Source organism: Periplaneta americana, chromosome 2 (assembly GCF_040183065.1).
Source record: "Periplaneta americana isolate PAMFEO1 chromosome 2, P.americana_PAMFEO1_priV1, whole genome shotgun sequence".
NCBI lineage: Eukaryota > Metazoa > Arthropoda > Insecta > Blattodea > Blattidae > Periplaneta > Periplaneta americana.
The window spans coordinates 51,617,878-51,641,044 of NC_091118.1; positions in this window are offsets into that span (position 1 = coordinate 51,617,878).

Here is a 23,167-nt window from a genome sequence, read left to right on the forward strand (position 1 = left end):
TACAATATAAGACGGTGACATAAAGATTTGTACATCATAGTTTGTCTTATAAATTCTCTCTTCGGTCTACCTATTCTTGTTATTTCGTGCTGGGTATTCATAAGTTTGAGGAATACATTGTGTAGGGTACTGCCTCGTTTTACCGAGGGTAACAACTTGGTAGTGAATATGTGTCATTTGTTACTTACTTACTTACAAATGGCTTTTAAGGAACCCGAAGGTTCATTGCCGCCCTCACATAAGCCCGCCAGCGGTCCCTATCCTGTGCAAGATTAATCCAGTCTCTATCATCATACCCCACCTCCCTCAAATCCATTTTAATATTATCCTCCCATCTACGTCTCGGCCTCCCTAAAGGTCTTTTTCCCTCCGGTCTCCCAACTAACACTCTATATGCATTTCTGGATTCGCCCATACGTGCTACATGCCCTGCCCATCTCAAACGTCTGGATTTAATGTTCCTAATTATGTCAGGTGAAGAATACAATGCGTGCAGTTCTGTGTTGTGTAACTTTCTCCATTCTCCTGTAACTTCATCCCGCTTAGCCCCAAATATTTTCCTTAGCACCTTATTCTCAAACACCCTGAACCTATGTTCCTCTCTCAGAGTGAGAGTCAAAGTTTCACAACATGTGTCATTTGTTAAGTCGCATATTTTTTCCAATAATTTATTTAATTTCAATACGTGTATATTGTCACATCACGTCAGAAGAAAGCAAAAAATCGATGATCATTTTACAAGAACTGTTGTTACAACATTATAATAACAAGTGTGTTGTGGATGAACTGAATTTACTGAGAAGACAACTGAAGGATAGGAAAGTCACATTTTTTGCGTGCGGTGTATTTTCTGTGAACTTACCATTCCTATACGCCACTTTACGTGCAATTGTTTCGTATTTTATAGTGTTAGCTCAGACGAGTTAACTTATTGGTAGGGGCGTCTTTGTTTTGAAAGTTGTGGTAAAACGTGTGATATGAAGTTTACATTTCTTGGATGTTTGCATTAATTTCACCAAAACTGAGTACCTTACCACTGCGTGAAATCCATACCTGTGGAGTAACGGTTAGCGCGTCTAGCCGCGAAACCACGTGGCCCGGGTTCGATTCCCGGTCGGGACAAGTTACCTGGTTGAGGTTTTTTCCGGATTTTCCCTCAACCCAATATGAGCACATTCTGGGTAACTTTCGGTGCTGGACCCCGGACTCATTTCACCGTCATTATCACCTTCATCTCATTCAGACGCAAAATAACCTAAGCTGTTAATAAAGCGTCGTAAAATAACCTACTAGAAAACACTGCGTGAAATACAGAGGATTTAAATAGTGCACCATGTATTAAACTGAAGCCAATAGACAGTTTCAAATAGGCCTATATATAATGTTTGTTTACAAAAAGGTTTCCGGGAAACATGGAAATTTAAGCACGAGTTCATCAAGGGAATAAACTCATAGTCGCTCTTAGTAGTATATTGTGTGACAGCCGTATTACAAAATCTGTAACGAAGATAATTGATGGTACGATATTTGTGTCTGATTTTCTTTTATTTATTTATTTATTTATTTATTTATTTATTTATTTGGTTGTTTGCTTTGTTTGTTTGTTTATGTATGTCTTTATTTATTTGTTTGTTTTGTTTATTTATTTATTTATTTGGTTGTTTGCTTTGTTTGTTTGTTTATGTATGTCTTTATTTATTTGTTTGTTTTGTTTATTTATTTATTTATTTATTTGGTTGTTTGCTTTGTTTGTTTATGTAGGTCTTCATGTATTTGTTTGTTTGTTTTGTTTATTTATTTATTTATTTAAAGCCATAAGACCTTCTCTTCCACACTACCAGATAGCACATACCTTTGTTACTGTTATGAAGTTTTCACAATTAAAGAGATTTATAGCAGATGAAACGAATTATTTAATTTGCAATTTAAGGTTGTCTCGACTTCAAAACGTATTAGATGAAGAGATTAGAAGCCGAATGGATGCTGGTGAGAGTCATGTGCAGAGAGTGGAGGCTAGAGTTTTAAATTGCTGTAACATATCTTGCGGATACCAGAAGATCTATGACTAAAAATTTGTGATTACGTATCAGCAGACCAAAGATGAAAGGGAAGACTAAGTAATTCATGATCGGAGGAGATGTTCGTAACAATGAGAGATGACGTAGGAAGTAGAGTGACAAGACAAGGCGTTTTGGGGATAGGAAACATTGGTGCGATATTTACCGTATAAGAGGATAATTATCTTCGGAATTAATTTACTGTTGCTCAATAGAAAAATCGGAGTTCCTGGTACAACAAAATGCATCGACAGAAATGTGTGGATGAATAGGTGGATAACGGGTAGAGGTAAATAAACTTAACATCACATTATGGCTAACCAGATGAACCACTTTCGTTAATAATGTAGTGAAATATGTATGTGTGTGTGAACTTTATTGTAAGTTTGTATAAATGAGTGTAAATTGGAAATGCGAATAATAAATGGATAATATTCTTCCTACAGCATCTCACACCGTAAAAGGTTTTTGAAAATATATTCCTACAAATCTTTATTACCTTCTTATCATGAAGAATTTATTAACTTTTGTATTATCTTGCTTGTTTTTACACAGAAGGATGATTTAACAATAAAACTTTGTCATTTATATGGAATGGAACATATAAACATCTATATAATAATTTGAACTGGTAATGGAAATTACGGGAAAACGGCTGAACGGAGTTTAATAAATGACCCCTCATTTTGAAGCTTGGAACCCAAAGTGTTTCGGAAAAATAGTAGTTTTCAGTGAAATGTCAATTTTCCTACATAATTTTCCTATTTTCCAAAATCCATCCGTCGTCAGATTTGAGAACTAGCTAATTGCATTCAGGAGAAGCGAAGCGAGCATCAAGCCGGCCGTGTTGCATTTCAGAATAAAACAAAACACTCACTACAGTAAACAATATTACACGAAGGCCATGATCTGCAAGAATGCTGACATATTTGGAGCTCAAATTAAATTGGTTATTAAAAACTTAACTTACTAAAAATAAGTTACAGGTTCGATTCTGTGGTGTGTAATTTTCTGGGTACAGCTGTGTATTGGAAATTAAAAACTACAAAACTCAAGGTGGTTTGATGACATTATTACTATTAGAAATGAAAATATTATTGTAGTTCATGCCGTGATGTGACTATTTTTCATTAATTATACATATTAATGCTATAATGATGATATGAAAGTGAAACGTTTTGGGGTTATATAACTAGATGTAGAGAATAACTTAAATTTTATTTTGATTTCTATATTTTACTGAGTGGCGGCTATATAGTATATATATAGTAGGTATATGTTACTGAAAGCTATAAAACTTACGTAAGATAATATTATTAAAAATCAAATATTTTTTTAGTTATTAATCAAGTGGGGTTGGGTCTTCTTCATATACTTAATGGCGATGTGGTCTAGATATTTATATGCGTGGTTCTCTTCAGTATTGGCTCGAGAGAGAGAGTATCTTTCATAATTATGAAAGCAAATAACTTTCAGAATGTCTAGTATTCTTCATTGAAAATAAATCTGACAAATGTTTATTTGAACGTCTAATGAACTTAGTTTGCAGCATTTGCTGCACAAGCCACTAGTTATTTTATATTTCATTGCCATCGATTTCGCAGTACTTTTGTTGTTTTGAATTAAGTTAACATAATTATAACATCCCTAGATGTTGTTAATTAAATTATATTTTCTTATAATGGCCTACAAATCAATCTTCAATGTCACAACTGAATAATTAATAGTAACGGCATGTTGACACATTTATATGCGAAGTAAGTGTTTCTGCTATAACATATATAGACATATATTAAATTAATTAATATATTGCTTACCAGAAATTTTATACACAGGAAATTTCATACGCAGTACAATTTGTGTAATAATCTAGTCTTGATACTAGCAGTGAAAGAGCTGTTATGCTGATCATTGAATTTTAGTGTACTGGTTTACTTAGAATTAGATTTCACAACATAATGCAGACAAAAGGATTACCACCTGACATTTTTTCTACGTATAAATCATTGGTTTACTTTTGTAAAATTTTTGGTATGGCACCATACTCAGTAGTTGGGGCAGAAAGTGGAGAGTTTTATTTTCGGCATTCGGACTCTGGTGGACATGGATATACAACATCTTTGTACCTGTATTGCGGATTTTCTTTATGATAAACCAAAACTATTCATTCAAAATAATCTTTGTGGATTGTGTCACAGCCATAACAACTGCTGCAGCAATTCTGAGTGCATATATTGTGTTTTCGATTTTCAAAAGGGATTACGTCCCTAAAATACTCTACCATTTGTCGCACTTTGATAAAGCTTACTTTAAACTTCAACAATGATCTGATTACTAAAAAGAAATGAAGTTTATAACTAATCTAAGAGTATTACTACTGCTATCATTTACGTCAGCCATTAACGTTTTGAGGTGTTACACCTCTGAATCAAAAATGTTCTTTTTCATGTACTTCTCGTACTTATTTTCAGAGAACACAGTTCTAGCTGTGTATATTTCCCTTACTATTTTGGTATTGCACATCACGCACAGATATAAATACTTCAATATCCTTTTAACAAACATGCACTTCACCTGATTCCACCCGATTCTTGGAGCACAGCAAAAAATTAATGATATCAGTGTTGTCGATATTGAAAAAGCTCTTGACACAGTTTCGTTATTTCAGAAAACTCTAAGATCTATGTCCAAAATCAAGGAGATGAAACTGATTCACAAGGAATTGTACGTCATTGTTGGACTCGTAAATTCTGTTTTTGGACTTCCAGTGCTTCTTGCTTCGTGTTGGGTGTTCATGAATTTAATAGATACAGCATGTTGGATGTTCTATTCATTTTCTGTGGATAGCAACAATATGTCTGAATTTGTTGTCTTAATTTGTAACACATTTTTTACACTTATGAGTCTAATAGAATTGGTTGTTTGTTGTCACATGACGTCTACGGAATCAAGTAAGTCAGTGATCATTCTACTGGAATCGATACTACAAAGTGATATCGAAAAGTATGCAATGGGTGAAGTGATGCTTCTCAGAGCTCAACTGAAGGACATGAGAGCTGTGTTCACTGCTTGTGGTGTATTTCATTTAGATTTGCCATTCCTGTACACTGCTTTAGGTGGAATTGTATCGTATTTTGTAATTTTGGCTCAAACAAGTTGAAGATAATAATTATAATGTTGTTGTAATAACTACGCATAATATGCTTTCTTTTATTTATTCGACATTTAGCTTTTAAATAGAGCAGTGTAATCCTCAGTTGAAATGAGTGTGTGGCTTATATTCTTTCTAACAATATACGAGTACTTCTCAGAATATTAAGTGCTTTGTTCTTGTATAGAAAACTTAACGCTATGTCTCGCTTCACTTTTAAAGCGCCTTGACCTTCAAAAGCATTCTCATGTCAACGAGTCTGAACTTTATAAATTTGTGGTATATTGCCGTAATACATTAATAGGCAATGTTTCACGGGTAATCAAGTTAATTGATTTTATTGGTTTTCATTTACAATCTATGAGCATAATATGTGCAAATGACAAATTCAATAATACACATGTTTCAAGTAAAATCAGATTTATACGAGGCGCTTCCAGAAAGTAACTTTCCCTATTTTTTAAAAAAAAGAACACACACACTTTCAGGAAAACATTTATTGGCAACATGTACAGCAATGTTTCAGCTATTTTTCAACATAGCCATCATCAGAATTGGTACACTTGTCATATCGTGGGATCAACTTTTGTATCCGTAGAATTCTGCCGCCTGTGAATCGAACCAGCGGGTGACAGAGGTCTTCAGCTCGTCGTCGTTGCCAAAACGCTCACCGGAGGACAGGAATTTCTTAAGGTACAAGAAAACGTGAAAATCGCTGGGTGCAAGATCAGGACTGTAGGGTCGATGATGAAACAACTCCCAGCCAAATTCCGTCGAAACAGCTGCTGTGCGCCGAGCCGTGTGTGGACGAGCATTGTCATGTAGGAGCACAACACCTGCACTAAGCATTCCACGCCTCTTGTTTTGAATGGCACGTCGCAATTTTCGCAGTGTTTCACTGTAACTGTCAGCGTTCACTCTTTCACCTCTTGGAAGGAAGTCAATGAGCAGAATGCCCTTCCTGTCCCAGAACACCGTGCACATCCCTTTCCGTACCGACAGCGTCTGTTTGAATTTCGTCCTGACCGGAGATCCACTATGCCGCCAATGCATTGACTGCTGCTTGGTTTCCGGGGTGAAGTGCGAAATCCAAGTCTCATCGCCCGTGACGATCCTGTCGAGGAACTGGTCGCCGTCATCGTGATACCGTTGCAGAAATGTCAGTGCTGCTCCTAAACGTTGCATTTTGTGTTCGGGTGTCAGGTTTTTCGGCACCCACCTGGCACACACTGTTTTGAACAGCAGGTGCTTAGTGACAATCTCATGCAACAAGGATCGCGATATCTGCGGAAGATGGCTGCTCAGCTCCGTAATCGTGAAGCGACGGTTCTCCACGATTCACTGCCGCACCAGCTCAACACAATCATCATTGATGAGGGACGGTCGCCCACTGCGCTCTTCATCATGGACACTTTGACGACCTTCGGAAAACTGCCTACACCAGCGACGCACCATCTGCTTACTCATGATGTTCGTTCCATAGACCTGACAGAGCTGCCGATGATTTTCAATTGGCGCAATGCTTTGAGCATTAAGGAACTTTATCACCGACCGAACCTCGCAGGCGGCGGGAGAAGGAATAAGAGCTTCCATTTCGGACCACTGCTGCCACGTTACTGGCACCAGGCGGGACCTGTCCGGCTGGCATATGATTGATACGTCTTAGATGTGTTACGCATGCGCAATTGACACGGCTAATTACGTTTAATTTCAAGGGGAAAATATCGGGAAACTTACTTTCTGGATGCGCCGCGTAGATTATAAAAGAAAAAGTCGTAAATGTCAATAAAAGATCTTGACAACAACACTAAAAACAATCGTTCTTACTTACAAATGGCTTTTTGAGAACACGGAGTTACATTGCCGCCCTCACGTAAGCCCGTCATCGGTGTCTACCCTGAGCAAGATTAATCCATTTCCTACCATCATATTTCACCTCAATCAAATCCGTTTTAATATCAACCTCCGATTTACGTCTGGGCCTCCGCAAAACTCTTTCTCCCCTCAGGTCTCCCAAATAACACTTTATATCAGTCATCGGCACAACGTCAACGTAGGTGACGTCATATGGAACGCAGCCCGCCTTGCAAGACGAGGGAGGCGAGGACTGAATCTCGCCCGTATAGTCTGATAATAAGTAACCGAACTATACGGTGCCTTCGCATCCTTCTAAAGGATTTGATATTACTCATTAGCATATTTCGATATGTTAATTAATGAAGTGAAATCTGGTTCTCAGTCATAAGTTGCAGTTTGTAATTGCTCAAATAAATCTTGGTCCGTCTTTCGAGAATGCGCTTTACAATTAACATGTTTTATTTAAACAAGGCTAAAATATTAGATGTTGAGCCGAATATTGAAAAAAAATATATGTCGAGGCGAATATTGAAATAAACCTAGGACAAAATCGCCTAAGGAGTGGATATATTGTATTGTAGTGAATATTCGGGAAATGTTTACATCTCACAAATATTCCCTTATTAAGGCTTGTTTGCAAAGTTTTAAAATTGTATAATATTAAGAAATCATATCTGGCAACGCTTCTTAATTAGTAGGTATTAATATTATAGCAAAGTACACGTGACAATGGAGTCTTGTATAATGCCTCTTTATGGTGGTAGTATGAAACCTTTTAAGTAGTTTAGAACATAACAAACACATTATATTTTCTTCCTTTGCACAACAAAAATTTTCTCTTCCCATTCTTCTACAAATATTGGTTTTGCTGCACTCTTTACGTTTAATGGTTTGGAAACAGACATGCTGATCGCCAGTTACGTATGTACTCTGCCTGTCGTACCTGTAGTGATTGCGGGTGGAGGGATGCATTGGTGAACCTGTGCCAGCAATTATGGTCATACATAAAGAATTTAAAATTGTACATCAATTGGGGAAAAACATTAAAATTTTAATATATTGTGACAGCGACGTGAGAATCGAACTCACGACCAGCGTCCCGCAAGAAAGCAGATCACACAGGCTCCACGGAACATTGAGTGACGTCGCGTGGTGGAGAGAAGAGAGAGGGTGTATTACGTCACGCGACGAGTCCGCGTGCGCAGCTGCTTACGGAGGGAAGGGGGAACGGACCTTCCCGGCCCTTCCAGAAATGTCGATGTAGAGATATTGAGATAATTCTCTACACACCTGTAGAAGGTTCTCGCAACTATGATTTTGCTATAAACGAGCAGGCGCCAGCGAACTAGAGAGTTGTTGTAGAGTTTTCAGTTATTCAGTCAGTGAGAAAGCCAGAGCAAGCAAGCCAGCCGGAGTTCGACTCGAGTGTGCTTCCGCATCTGCGTCAGCATCCGAAGGCCTGAGTTCGAGTGCAGTGGACCGCAGTTGGAGGGACCTGAGTTCGAGTGCAGTGGACCGCAGTTGGAGGGACCCGAGTTCGAGTACAGTGAACTGTCTCTGAAGGTCTGTGGTTCGAGATACCGTGAACTCGAGTGACTGAGATAGAAGAACTGTGAACTGAGAACTGGTAGTTCTGATTTGTAAATAGTGCTTTGTAAATATTAGTTAAGATTAACAGTTCATTGTTGTACGTAATATTCCAAGTAAATTGTCATTGTCGTCGGTGGAGTGCTATAACGAATACGGTGTTGAGTGAAGATCCAATTGTTGTCGAGAGCGTTTAAGGCGAATTGTAAAAAGGAATTATTGTTGTGACGAATAAATTACATTGTTGTTACTAATAAAATTTACAATATCTTCCTCTTAGGATTATGACATGGTAAAATACTCAAAAGTGAATTTGTTTTCACATTTACTATCCGTACCTAAAAACCAATCTGTTATGACTTTGGCAACACTGACTGCTATCAAGATGCAACTAATATATAATAAACAGAGGTAGGAAGTTGGACTATCTCTAACTAATGAAAAGTAATATCACATCTCTCAATGTCAGTGAACATAATGACAAAAATGTACAGCCTGATTGTAACCAAACTTGTGCTCCAATCGTCCACTGCCTTAGAACAAGGAAATAATGAACGAATATTACATAAAAAACTAGCCGTACCCGTGCGCTCCGCTGCACCTGTTAGAAATAAATATAAAGTAATTACATAATTAAAATAGGACGTTTGATCCAGGGAACAACTTTTACAACAGCGCAAGATAATCTGCTTCGCTCATTACCCAAGTTTTTTTTGCATTGCATTTATTGCATATGCATTTTATGTATTTTAACACGATTCAATTGAGCATAGTTAAAATTTGAATTATAAAATAATGGATTGCTAAGCTAACGTACTATTTCTGCATACTAAATCAATACACTCTCGTTGTTCGTTACTTCTCTGAGATTAAAATGAGTGTACATAAATATTATTTTAAGAAATACAGAAAACGAATGTATAAAATAGCCTATCAAATTTTCTGTGCATAAGAAGCTATTTTAATCTTACCTGTCCTCGATTTACTCAGACGTTACTGTAATAACATTATAGCATTATGTCCATCTAGAGAAACTACACTTTCCAATGGTGAAATAATAATTAATGATACAAATCGTTTAATTTAGCTTCTGATATTACATCATAAAAACACAGAAACATTCTCTGTAGGCTATGTTTAATAGCTTTCGATTGTTGATGTCCAAGGCCTCTGTTTCGATTGTTGTTGTCCAAGGCCCCTTATAGACGTAGTCATTTGTTCTTAATTCATTGCACCGTCTTAGATGGCATTATTTTAATTTTAAAACTCATTTATCTCATTAAATATCAGTCCTATAAAAATTTTGTGGAGAATAACACTTATCGGAAATCATGTTTAAAGAAACTTTTGTTATGTAACATTTTTCACAAAAATCAATAATAAGCGCGATATTTCGATTTATTTAATTCAGGCCCCCTTATAACCCCCCTTTCAAATAAAGTATTTTGAATGCCATATAGCCTAAAATCTAAGTTACAACGAACTTAATTTATATTCCAATTTTCATATAAATCGGTTCAGCCATTATCGCGTGAAAAGGTAACAAACATATATACATACAGACATACAAACAAAAATTTCAAAAATGCTATTTTCGGTTTCAGGGTGGTTAATTATATATGTTAGGATCAATTAATTTTGGAAAATCGAAAATAACCAGAAAAATTTCGGCTACAGATTTATTATTAGTATAGATTGTAATTATAAACTTCGTAACTCCTAAACTAAAGTAATTTATCCATACAAATAAAAATAACATACAAAGTACACTATTATGATTCTAGCCTCATTATAACAAATGAACAATTTTCATTGTATCAAAAGAAATACTCCTTTTATGTTCAGGAAAGAAAAACAATATTTGTACTCCAAAAATATTCGGTCTACGTCACAAGACATTACTGGAGCAAATCTGAAATATGATACAATTTTTCTTACTACCATTAGGTGAATAACTACTTTGTAAATATAGTAAGGTAATTTGTATGTGGCACATAATATTAAACCCATAATTGTTTTCAAGAACATTTTTCATTTCTATTGTAATGACAGCTAGGAAGATCGTATCGTAATTCTGATGTTGAACTTGGACTGTAACGCAACCGAATGCATAGCAGCACGAGATATCAACATTTAACGAAGAATAATTAGTTAAAAAATAAACGTGTTACACACTCCTGTTTGCATAATTATGTAATGACAGATGAGTTTACATTTTTGGAATCATGCATAATAATATTACGTAAATAAAACAATAATAACAGAATAGCTCATTTTGTTCAGAACCTAAATTATTAATATAAATTAACAATATTCTTCAAACTATCCACGACTCTGCACAGCTTCACAGAATGCCACTATGCGTTGTTTATGTTAACTGTGTAACGTCTGCAGCGAGGGGGAGCAGACCGGGGCTCGGGTGACATCTTTGAGCGTAATCCGAATCTCAGCGCTGAGCAATCTGATGGCATCACGGTGTTTCGAATTTCACCGATGGAGTCACTGATGCTCCACCGGTGTCGCACCGGTGCCATCAGCTTGCAGAGATGGTGGCAGTCTCCATCAGTCGCCATCAGTGAATCTGATTGGTTCTCGTATAGGGCGGGAATTAGCAGACGAATGACATCGTGCACTGTTGTGACATGGCGGTGTGTTCTGCTATATTGTTTGTAATAAGCACAACGCAAAAACAATATGTTAATGGCTTATGAGCCAACATGTCAACGGACCAGTTACTACTACCTGTTCAAGAAATAAATTGTTTATGCTCGCTTTTCTTTGAACGAGATGTCAGTACGGAAATTTCCCAAAATTTTGCTAGCGTTGCACAGACAACAACTTATACAGTCGCCATGACAGCCATGAATCCTTCCAGCAGTTTTGTTCCTATTTCGCTGCAGCGTGACGTCATTGTTGTCCACCGGTCCAGTGAGATTCGGAATACGCTGTATACTCCTCACTGTACTCAACTGAAATCTACTGTTTTGGTACGACCTTCCTACCTGGGATAATAAATAACATTAATGAAGTAAAAATAAAATTAAACTATCGAATTTGTTTGTAAATAACGCTTCATATCTACACCTGTACGTACATTAATCTAACATTAAAAACCTGCTAGATGTTGCCTGATGCATTAATGTATCTCGTAGCGAACTATTACTCTAAAATAAATGAAATATTAAAATAAAGTTTGCAACAAAAAAAAAACAGCAATAAAATTACGCTTAATACGTTGTCCTCCGTTATGATTCCACGGGGCGAACAGAAACGTTCCCCTACATAGTACACCTCTCGTACGCGCCGAAACAAAATGGCGTTTGTTAGGCGTTGGATGCGTGCAATTCACCTCATTTTGTTTTCAGTTACTGAAAGGTTACTGCGTAATATAATGCAAGCTATTGTATTCTTTCTTATTATTTGAGCTGCAGTGCCTGGGAAAAATGACATAAGTCAGTTTCCACAAACCTTTTTTGATAATTTATTGACAACTTATGGAACATCTGCTCGCTTGGAAAAAGAGACATAAGTATTTCTCCCATTACAAGAAATCATACAGAAAAAAATCAAATCGACACAAACCAGTGTTAGTTGTCAGTAAATTATCAAAAAAGGCTTTTGGAAACTGACTTATGTCACTTTTCCCAGGCACTGCAGATATAACCTATCATATTTTGTACCTTTAAATTACGCAAGTGTTGAAGAAAATATCCGAGAAGGTATTTCAACCATTTCGCACGAAGATATTAGACCAGTATTTCTGAACAATTGCTCCATTTACGAAATGAACACATTGATGGATGTTTCATGAGTGTTGTCAGGAGATCTTGTCAGTGGTAGTACACATGAGAGGTGAAAGAGCAATTTTCATTTGATTCAGCTTATCATCGCTTTGATATCAATAAATTTTCTTCCACGTATTACATACATCTACATTCATATACGTATAGCAGCATGTATTGAGCTCTACTTCGCTTGCCTTTTCCTTCGAAATTACGGTGCGTTTGATTTAAACTTTTCTGTAGGCTTTAAGTGTGCCATAAAATACGTCACACACATCATTGAATTTTCTTTTCGTCTGTCTTTTGTTCAGAACTGGTGAGAATGGAAAATGTATTTGCCTTCAGATAATATAGTGGACACATCAAACGTGAAATCTCAAAAACCAACAATTCTAGTTTTTGTAGTGCGGAACCAGTGCTACAACATTGTCTATAATATTTCGTAAGATACCGCTTCATATGTGACACGATGAAAGAAAAACCAATGCAAAACGTAGCATATACATTCAACTATTTGTTTTATTTATCAAAATTATTTGGCATTTTACCTTTCTCAATATTTGTCGTGGAAAATGGTAATGTTCATGTACATTACTCAGCAATCTGGTGGACTATACTGTGCATATTGAATACTGTCATAAGGTTTATATTTCGTATTTTCTCCCTAGTAATAATGGAAACCCCATTTAAAGTGAAACTGGTGGATGGTCTTTCCTCCACTGCTACATTTGCAACAACTTTCAGCGCCTATATCGTGATAATGCGAATAGGAAAAGAAGCTGTTACCAAGATGCTGAGACTCTTCATTCAGTTAGATAATAAATATATCCAACCTCATAAAAGATCAGTTTTCTACAACGAAATGGAACGTGTAACTAAAACGAGAGTAATTCTTCTCTCACTAACTTTCATAGTGTTCGTCATTTTGAAACTGGTGATTTATGAATCGCTTATGAAGTTTTTAACTGACCTATCTTTCCACTTTTGTATCTTTTCAATAGTAGTACTATACAACATTTATGTTATTGTGGTTTTACAAGTGAGACAAAGGTACAGACACTTCAATTCTTTGTTAAGGAATGTATTTTCACCAGTAACTGAGATTCTGTCAAACGAACAATGCCAAAGTGAAATTAGCTTTGTCGATATAGAGAACGCACTTGGCAAAGTTCCATTGTTTCAAAAAAGGACAAGTGTGAGGTTCCATATTCAGAACCTCAGACATCTCCATAGTACTTTATACGTCACAGTTGATATGATAAATTCTATTTCCGGAACTCATGTTCTTTTAGTTACTGGGTGGATGTTTTCAAGTGTAATGGGTACAGTGTGCTGGTTTCTATTCTTTATTGAGACAAAACAAGCAAGGCCTCTGGATATTGTACCATTTCTTTTCTTCACTCTTGCACTATTATGTTGTTTAATACAAATAAGCCTTTATTGTCACAAGACCTCTGAAGAATCGAAGAAGTCAGTGATTGTAGTACAGGAACTTTTATCACGAAGTGACCTTGATAAGAGTGTTGTGACTGAACTAATGCTACTTAGAACACAACTGAAGGATATGAGAGCTGTGTTTACTGCCAGTGGAGTATTCAATATAGATTTACCATTTCTTTATGCTACTTTAGGTGCAATTTGCTCATATATTGTTGTAATAGCACAAACAAGTTGAACTGAATTTTTGTGGTTTTGTGTTAATGGTTGTGTGTACACTAAAACCCCGCAAAATTCGGACTTCACCAATTCGGAATTCGTGATAATTCGGATAGCTCTTTTTCTTTTACACCAAACGGATGGAAATTAATATTCCACACAATGAAGTTGGAGTGAAAAATGTTGTGATAAATTCAAATTATCCAACATCAAATTCATTTAGATATTAATTTAATTTGTGGACTGTAACCGAACTATCAGAAATTTTATCTCGCCTTAAAGAAATGTCATGATGTACATCAAGAACAGCAGTGCAACAGACGCAGCCAACACTTTCTTCTTTTTTAAATCAGTCTGAAAATTCCGAAACAAGTACTACCTGTACAATAATTGACTGGAATAAACAACTTCAAACTTATTTTTTCTAAATAGTATTTTATGTTCCATATATTTGTAATCTAAATTTACGCCAACAGCACAGCAAAAATCAGACTAGACAAGGAAGGAAAAGAATTCAGACTTGAAAGAGGAGTCAGATAGGGAGACCCTATGTCCCCTAAAATGTTCAACAGCCTTCTCGAAGAAGTGTTCAGAAAGAGAAATCTCAAGGACGGAATAACTTTGACGGGAAGAAGCTCTCATATATACGGTTTGCAGACGACATTGTACTCCTAGCCACCTCAGCCAAAAAACTGGAAGCAATGATAGTGGAGCTACAGAACCTCAGCACGGAAATAGGATTACAACTAAACCCACAGAAAACAGAAGTCATGACTAACAACTCCAAAATACCAACCACAGTAGGAAGCAGACAACTGGACTACGTAACTGAATACATCTACCTCTGCCAACTAATGTCCTTTCACAATAGACGACAGAATGAGATTCAAAGAAGAATCGGAAACGCATGGAAGAGATTTTGGAGCCTCAGTTTCATTCTGACAGACAAGGCATACAATTTAAAATTAAGAAGCGGAGTCATGAACAGCTGCATCCTTCCAGTTCTCCTATACGGAGCACAGACATGGTCTCTAACGGAAAGAGAGCGGGACATGCTGAGAAAGTGCCAACGGAAAATGGAGAGGAAGATGCTGAACATCACACTCAGACACAAACTACGTAACGAAGACATAAGAAGACAAACACACCTCAAAGACGCAGCAGAGACGGCCGACAAGCTGAAGAAGAAATGGGTAGGACACGTGATGCGACTTAACGCGAACCGGTGGACGCACATACTTACGACATGGGGCCCAAGGATTGGCAAACACAACGCTGGAAGACAGAAGACAAGGTGGGCAGACGAACTTAGAGCAAGATTCGACCATCTATGGTCAAGAACAGCGAAAGACCGACAACAATGGAAACTAGTCACAAAGTAACTTGCAACCTAAACAATGACTTGTGAACAGCGGACCCTTCAGATATGACATTACAAAAGTGACCATCATTCCCGGAGTCGCTAACCGGGAACTGCTTGACAAGCCACCCTGCATAGTCAGGAGGCCCTTGCCCTTCATGGGATTTCGTGGCTAATTCTAATTATAATATTTGTAATCTAGTTAACAATAGGTACTTCCTCTGGAGTACAGAAGAACAACAAACTGATTTTTTAAATTCATATTTTTGTTCCAAATGTTTGTAAAAGCTACTTAAAGTATACAGGAAGAACCGTAAGTAATGCCATCAATTTCAGGAGGTTAATATGTGCGGTATTTCGAACAAAAAGTTTAATAAAATCTTGCTCGTTTTCATTTCCTTTTGGAGATAAAAATTGTTTTATATTAAACGTTTCATAGCGTGTTTTGGGAAAGCCATTGATTTAATTCCCAACATGCTTACAAGCAAATGTTCTGATGGGGGCAAATAAAAAGTTAATTTTTTTCTTCCACCATGTTAATAATGTCAAAAGAAGTGCTAATTCAAATTTTGGCCACTCGACTGCAATTATGAGGCCGTCCAGAAAGTGATTTTCCCGGGGGACGTTTATAGAAAAAAACACAATTCCATGGAAATATTTATTGAAACAGATACAGCAGTTGTTGCGCTATTTGTCAACATATTCCCCATTGGAATTGAGGCATTATTCATACCATTTTTTGTCGTAGAAGTAACCGCCTCAGACCGGAAACAGCGTTTGACTGCGTCTGCACCTCTCTCTGTCGAGCCCATGATATGAGAAATATCTGAATTCCTATGGAAAACACGTTAAAAATAGCTCAGCAATTGTTGTGTCCGTACCAATAAATTTGTCCAATGAAAACGTGTTTTTTTTCTGTTAACGGCTCCTGGCGAATTAATTTTTTTACGGCCTTCGTAATTGCGATCGACTGGCCAAAATTTGTATAAGCAGTTCTTTTGACATTATTAACACGGTGGAAGAAAAACATTTAACTTTTTTACTACCCCTATCACAACGTTTGCTTGTTAGTCAATTTAAAAGAATAGTGTATTATGATCATAAATGATTGAAATAATTGTAGTTTTCTCCTTAAAATGTGCATAAATTTGATCCGAACAAATGAAAAACTATAAAATTCCTTTTCAGAACGAACTGTTAAGTTATCGAGCAAGTAATACTGTTACTACTTTAATGTATTACTATTATAAATTTTGGTAGTATGTACGTTACCTGATTGACTAGTTTCGACGTGGTTTGCGTCATCCTCTGATTCCTACTGAGTTACAGCGCTATCTTCTGGTTTATTGTTGTGGTGGGATGTGATAATTATTGTGTTGAAAAGGGTGTGTGTGTTTTCATATTCAGTTGAGTGTCCAGGATGTGTTGTGAGTGAGTGTGTTTTTGTGTGTTTGTAAATTTCATATGGTTCTAAAGCAGTCAGTACCAACTGGTCGAGTTGTAACATCGGAGCACGCTTGTCCTCTCGGAGAAGAGGCCCGGAGAAATAGTCAGAGCCGAGCTCGGAGCTGTGGCGGATCGTGGATTGTCAGAGCTACTAGCTCTGGTTGAATGTATAGGTCTAATAGTGTAATGTAGAGAATAAGTAAGATACAGAAATGAAAGAAGATATCGGTTCCTTCGATTATTATGAAGCCGTGCTGGCAGCCGTGTTAAAACCAGACCTGCTATACATACTAGTAATACAAAGGAATACAAAAATGAAAAAGTATTAGGTACAGAATTAGACTTATTATACACAATAGAAAAATACAGCAGTAGCAGCAGCAGCAGTAGTCTTTTGTCTCATTTTTAAATTCCCATTCATTTATGAAGCAACTACGAATATGTAGAATCTACATTGTAGACCTACCAGTTCATGCCAAACATAGATTAGGTACACATTTCATTGTACAGTACCTGTATTACCAAATCCTACTATTTCATCATTCATTATGAGGTAAAAAGGACATTTCATCTAAAGTTAAGACAATATTTCTCTATCTCACTTAAATTAATCAGTTTCAACTTTACGCCAGAAAATATAAATAAATTTGGGGCAGGAGAATACTGCCATTTTTCTGTCATCTGTCTTAAGCACACTGTAGGCAATTATTGTAGTACTGCATAAACTTATAATCATTAGGACTTAAAAACATCGTTAGAGCCACAATTTTCAGTTCCTTTGGGTATCACATTCCTTTCTTGCTACGATCCCGTAAATCCACTTGAATTTTCACAATGCGTGCTAAATCTTTGCGGTAGTTAAATACATGTCACATACATTTTTAATTGGTCGCTGTTTCCACCTGCAAGCTGAGAATCACGACTGTTTTCTCATACATTGTACATGCCGTTTTTTAAGTCATTTTAATTTCCTCAATCTTTCTTTCCTAGAATTGTGAGCTGATAAATCAACTTCACTTCCGACAGAAATAGTTATTTTGAAACACTTTGCAGACATTTCAGGGTTGGTGCAATTACTTGCATTTTCATTTATATCTTCAACCTAGAAAATAAGATATAAAATTATTTAAAGACATGTAGTTCTGGTATCTAGGTTATATCACGTGACTTTCTACATAAGTAAAATATGCCTACCTACTAAATAACTGCATTTAGCTTGGGTTGATACAAAGGGTTTTGAATAAATGTCAAGCCGCCCAGGACTATAATTCAGTCTAATAATAAGTCCACATGAACTTAGCCTACATGAAATGTATCAGAAAGATATCGAAATTATTTAAGTATAGTAGCGAGTACCTATCTAGTTCCTAAGACATTAATATATTATTATTAGGTACTGTAAACGCTAAACTAAACTAGTTTGCCATACACCACTGCTTCGATAGGGTCTGGCGTTGCGGTCTGCTCCGAGAGTCTATCTGAATTGCTATGGAGAACGAGAGAAGCTCGCTATGACGTCACAGAGCATTGAGTTGGAAGTGACTGATCTAGAGTGTCAAGTTTCTGGTTTTTAGGTTGGGTGTATAGTATTTTAATGTCAGTGTCTATGCTGTTGTAGTTATGGTTGAAGTTTTTGATGTGTTCTAGTGTAGGCTGAATTGTTATGTGGTTTGATTATGGCTGTGATATGTTCCTTGTAACGTGTTTGAATTATTTTACAGTTTCCCAATGTAGCAGTCATTGCAACTATTGCATGATAGTTTGTATACACCTGTTAAGTTGTATTTGTTTATGTGTCTTGTCTGTGCGTTCAGATGTTTTTGTAGTGTGGTCTGTATGCTCTGTTGTATTTTAGTTCGTTGAAAGATGATGCAATGTTGTGTCTGTTTTTGTTTTTGTATGTTAGTGTGATGTATGTATTTTTTTCTTGTGTTTGTGTTGCGTTATCTTTGCTTGTGTTTAATATTCCTTATGATGTCTGTTATTTTGGGGGTTGTATCCATTTTCCTTTGCCATATTTGATATAGTGTATTTCTTCCTTATAATGTGGTTGGCTCATAGGAATATTGGTTAGTCTGTATATCATGGATCGAAATTCCGCGTACTTGTCTTGTGTTTGGCGATTGGAGGTGTTGTCCTAGATCATATATGTAACAGATAGGTCATCGCTATGTTAAAATCGTTTGCCCTTTGAAGACAACAACCGCCAGGATCGCTACCCGTCCGCCGTAAACGAACACGAGATGGCAGTACAATCACTAATGCAATTCAAATGGGAATTATGACGTGACTCCTTATGTAACAACTAGCGTAGTTTTTATTTATTTATTTTATTGGGTTATTTTACCACGCTGTATCAACATCTAGGTTATTTAGCGTCTGAATGAAATGAAGGTGATAATGCCGGTGAAATGAATCCGGGGTCCAGCACCGAAAGTTACCCAGCATTTGCTCATATTGGGTTGAGGGAAAACCCCGGAAAAAACCTCAACCAGGTAACTTGCCCCGACCGGGATTCGAACCCGGGCCACCTGGTTTCGCGGCCAGACGCGCTGATCGTTACTCCACAGGTGTGGACACTAGCGTAGTAAACCTGACAAAATTGTTAACGTCAAAGCCTATAAGGCCGACATATCTGGGGTATATATGATCTAGGATGTTGTGTATGTATGTAACCGTGGTAATGGGTTTAAGGTATATTTTGATGTTGTCTTTTCTTTCTATTGTGATGTCTAAGATTATATAAGTGTTAAAAGATTGTATCCAATAATAAAGAATATATAATCAAGTAATACATACTTAAACATATTCACAGACAGATGTACATATATGTATGGTGATTTCCTTGCCGATTCCCTTTCAGTTTCATTCAACCCTGCATTTTATTGCATGCTCTGAAAGCTGAGATATTTGTTTTCTGAGAAACTTCAACGCTTGGTTGTGAGATTTCTTACCATTAGGGTGAGTCATCTATCACCTCCTTACTGAAAATAAGTCTCAATATTTTTCTTGATGAAGCAACGCTAGAACTTTCTAGTTTCAAAAATGATTGTAAAGAAAACACGTATTTTCTGTTACATTGATACATTTCAATGACGTATAATGTTATTCATTTGGTATGAGTTTAAGATGTTACGTCGAAGATACAGTACAGCCATTTAGAGTAAAGCGAAATTCGTGGCCTCGCTCTGCTATGCATTTCAGAAGTCTCCACATTATTGTACCTGGTAAGTAGAAGGGATCTATTCCAAAGGATTTACAAGTGGCGTTAATATGACTATCCTTTTCTATGTTCGACATTTCACAGTCTCTAGGCTTGCATATTCTTCTTAAAAAAAGATTGAATTCATACCAAATACAGATGAAAGCTTTAAGCTCTATCTCTCACCCTCCATGTGCTTTCTAGCCATGTAGAGGGGATACTTGTACTTTTACATAACAAAATTTCTAGAATAGTGTATAATTCGTGTTGTTTAATTACCAAACAGAAAATAATAATTTTCCATATTTTCAACACTAAAATCAAGCGCATTAACTATTTGTATATATTATTTTAATGTACCGAAGTACATATGATATTTCCATGCAGATATTCTGCGTCATCATACGATGAAAAAATAATGGAACGGAGAAAAATTCTCTCCGGCGCCGGGATTTGAACCCGGGTTTTCAGCTCTACGTGCTGATGCTTTATCCACTAAGCCACACCGGATACTCCATTACTCTTTCATCGTATGATGACGCAGAATATTTGCATGGAAATATCATATGTACTTCGGTACATTTAAATAATATATATGATATGCGTAAATCACTTCGTGATTTAAGACGGCGCTTATTCCGTCGGATCCCGGCCAACTAGTCACTCATAACGAGTACACCTCAGCACATGTGTGGACTTCGGTCCTACGTTCATAAACATCTATGACGTAGTGCAGAGGGCGGCCACTAGAGGGAACCCAAGAGTGTGAACTTAATCAGAGACAATTCTGTCCGACGCCGGGGTGGTATCCGGTGTGGCTTAGTGGATAAAGCATCAGCACGTAGAGCTGAAAACCCGGGTTCAAATCTCGGCGCCGGAGAGAATTTTTCTCCGTTCCATTACTCTTTCATCGTATGATGACGCAGAATATCTGCATGGAAATATCATATGTACTTCGGTACATTAAAATAATATATATGATATGCGTAAATCACTTCGTGATTTAAGACGGCGCTTATTCCGTCGGATCCCGGCCAACTAGTCACTCATAACGAGTGCACCTCAGCACATGTGTGGACTTTGGTCCTACGTTCATAGACATCTATGACGTAGTGCAGAGGGCGGCCACTAGAGGGAACCCAAGAGTTGGAACTTAATCAGAGACAATTCTGTCCGACGCCGGGGTGGTATCCGGTGTGGCTTAGTGGATAAAGCATCAGCACGTAGAGCTGAAAACCCGGGTTCAAATCCCGGTGCCGGAGAGAATTTTTCTCCGTTCCATTACTCTTTCATCGTTAACTATTTGTGACATTTCAACCGGTATTATTATCATTATTGACTAAGTATCTCATCAACTGAACTAGTGTGTCCGGCATAGTATTGACTTTGACAATTCTGATCTCATTTTCGGTAATGTATTTATATAATGGATTATAGTTTCGTGGCACTCAATAACTTACAAGGCAACCGTCCCATGTCGTGTATCTTTAATTTAATGAACATGCATATTTAAGTTGATTTTTGTTAGATAAGAAACGTGGTGATAGTCGTTCGTTTCGCGTTTTCCTAATTTACGAAATATACTGACTTAAAAATCGTTGTACATATACCGCTTTTTGCGCGCACTAGGATCCTCATATCTCCGGACACCTTATCACAGCTCTCGTATTAATGCTGTGATAGTCTAGTCAATTGGTTTTCTCTTAATTCACATTAATAAAGCAGTACTGCAATCCATGGCATCTGTCACTCATTCGTACACCGTTCAAATCCATACGTCTAGGAACACGACTATACATGCTATGTTTTCAACCACCGAATGGGGAATTTTGACCGAAAATAAAACGTGTAGACAATTATAAAACATTTAATGTCGTGATCGATGTAAGTAGTTCCTGTAACTGACAAGAAATCTCCGACAAGATGGCTAAGATATATATTTTTCTCGAATGTTAAGAAAGACAGTACTATGACAGTTTAGTATATACAGTCACGAAGTTTGAGTTGTGAGGGTGCTAGGAACAATAAACTGTGCCGGTACTATTTCGCATTGTCTGTAATGAGGCGATATTAGCGATCCTAGTGGTTAGCAACTATCTATGGATACATATTTACTATGTATTGAGCTTCGTGACTGTATATACTAGATTGTGGTACTACTACTTCTGGTTTCCTAGAGTGGTCAGATAGATGACAATGTATTTACTTTTGAAGGAGTAAAAAATACTTTACATGGTAAGACAATTAAAACACAAATTAATTCTCCAAAAACTACAACATTCTTGCAACCCCAGGATGTGTATTTTTTTATTTTAGTAAATATAAAATTGCAATTCTAATGCTAGAAGAGTATTTCATACATAAAATTATCTGTGAAATAATATTCCAGACACATTGCACGGTAGAGGCTTCATAATGACATTGCTTTCTGTTCTGTATCAACGTTTTCATTCTCTTGTCTTCCAGATATGCTAGGGCCTAATGTACGTGGGGCGGAGGTGTGGATTTGTGAAGGAGAAACATGTGAGAAAGTTTGATAACGTTCTTGCAACAATGTTGTATGTTGGAAACAATGTGTGTGTTACAGAAGAATGTGAAAAACCAGCCTATATAAAATGTTTATACTATTCAATGGCTCTTTGTTCCGACAATTTTATTTCGAATCCGACTACCATGTCTAAGGTGAGTCACAAAGTTAATACATATTTTCAATTGAAATTGAATTTGTATTTCAGCAGGATTACTCTATTAATGTGAGTTAAGAGAAAAAGTAAACAAACTAGAGCATTAATGCGGGAGCTGTGATACGGTGTCGCGGAACTATGAGTACTCGAGTGCACGCAAGAAGCGGCATAAGTAGCATCGATTTTCAAGTCAATATTTTTCGTAAACGAGGAAAAAGCGAAAAGAACGACTATTAGCAAGTTTCGTAACGAACGAAAATTAGGTTCAATATGTATTTTCACTAAATACAAGCTCCAGTACCTGGGACGGTTCCTTTGTTAGTAAAAGGAAAGTGCATATCATTCTTCCGCTAAACTTACTTGTACATTCAAAATGTATAAGCAT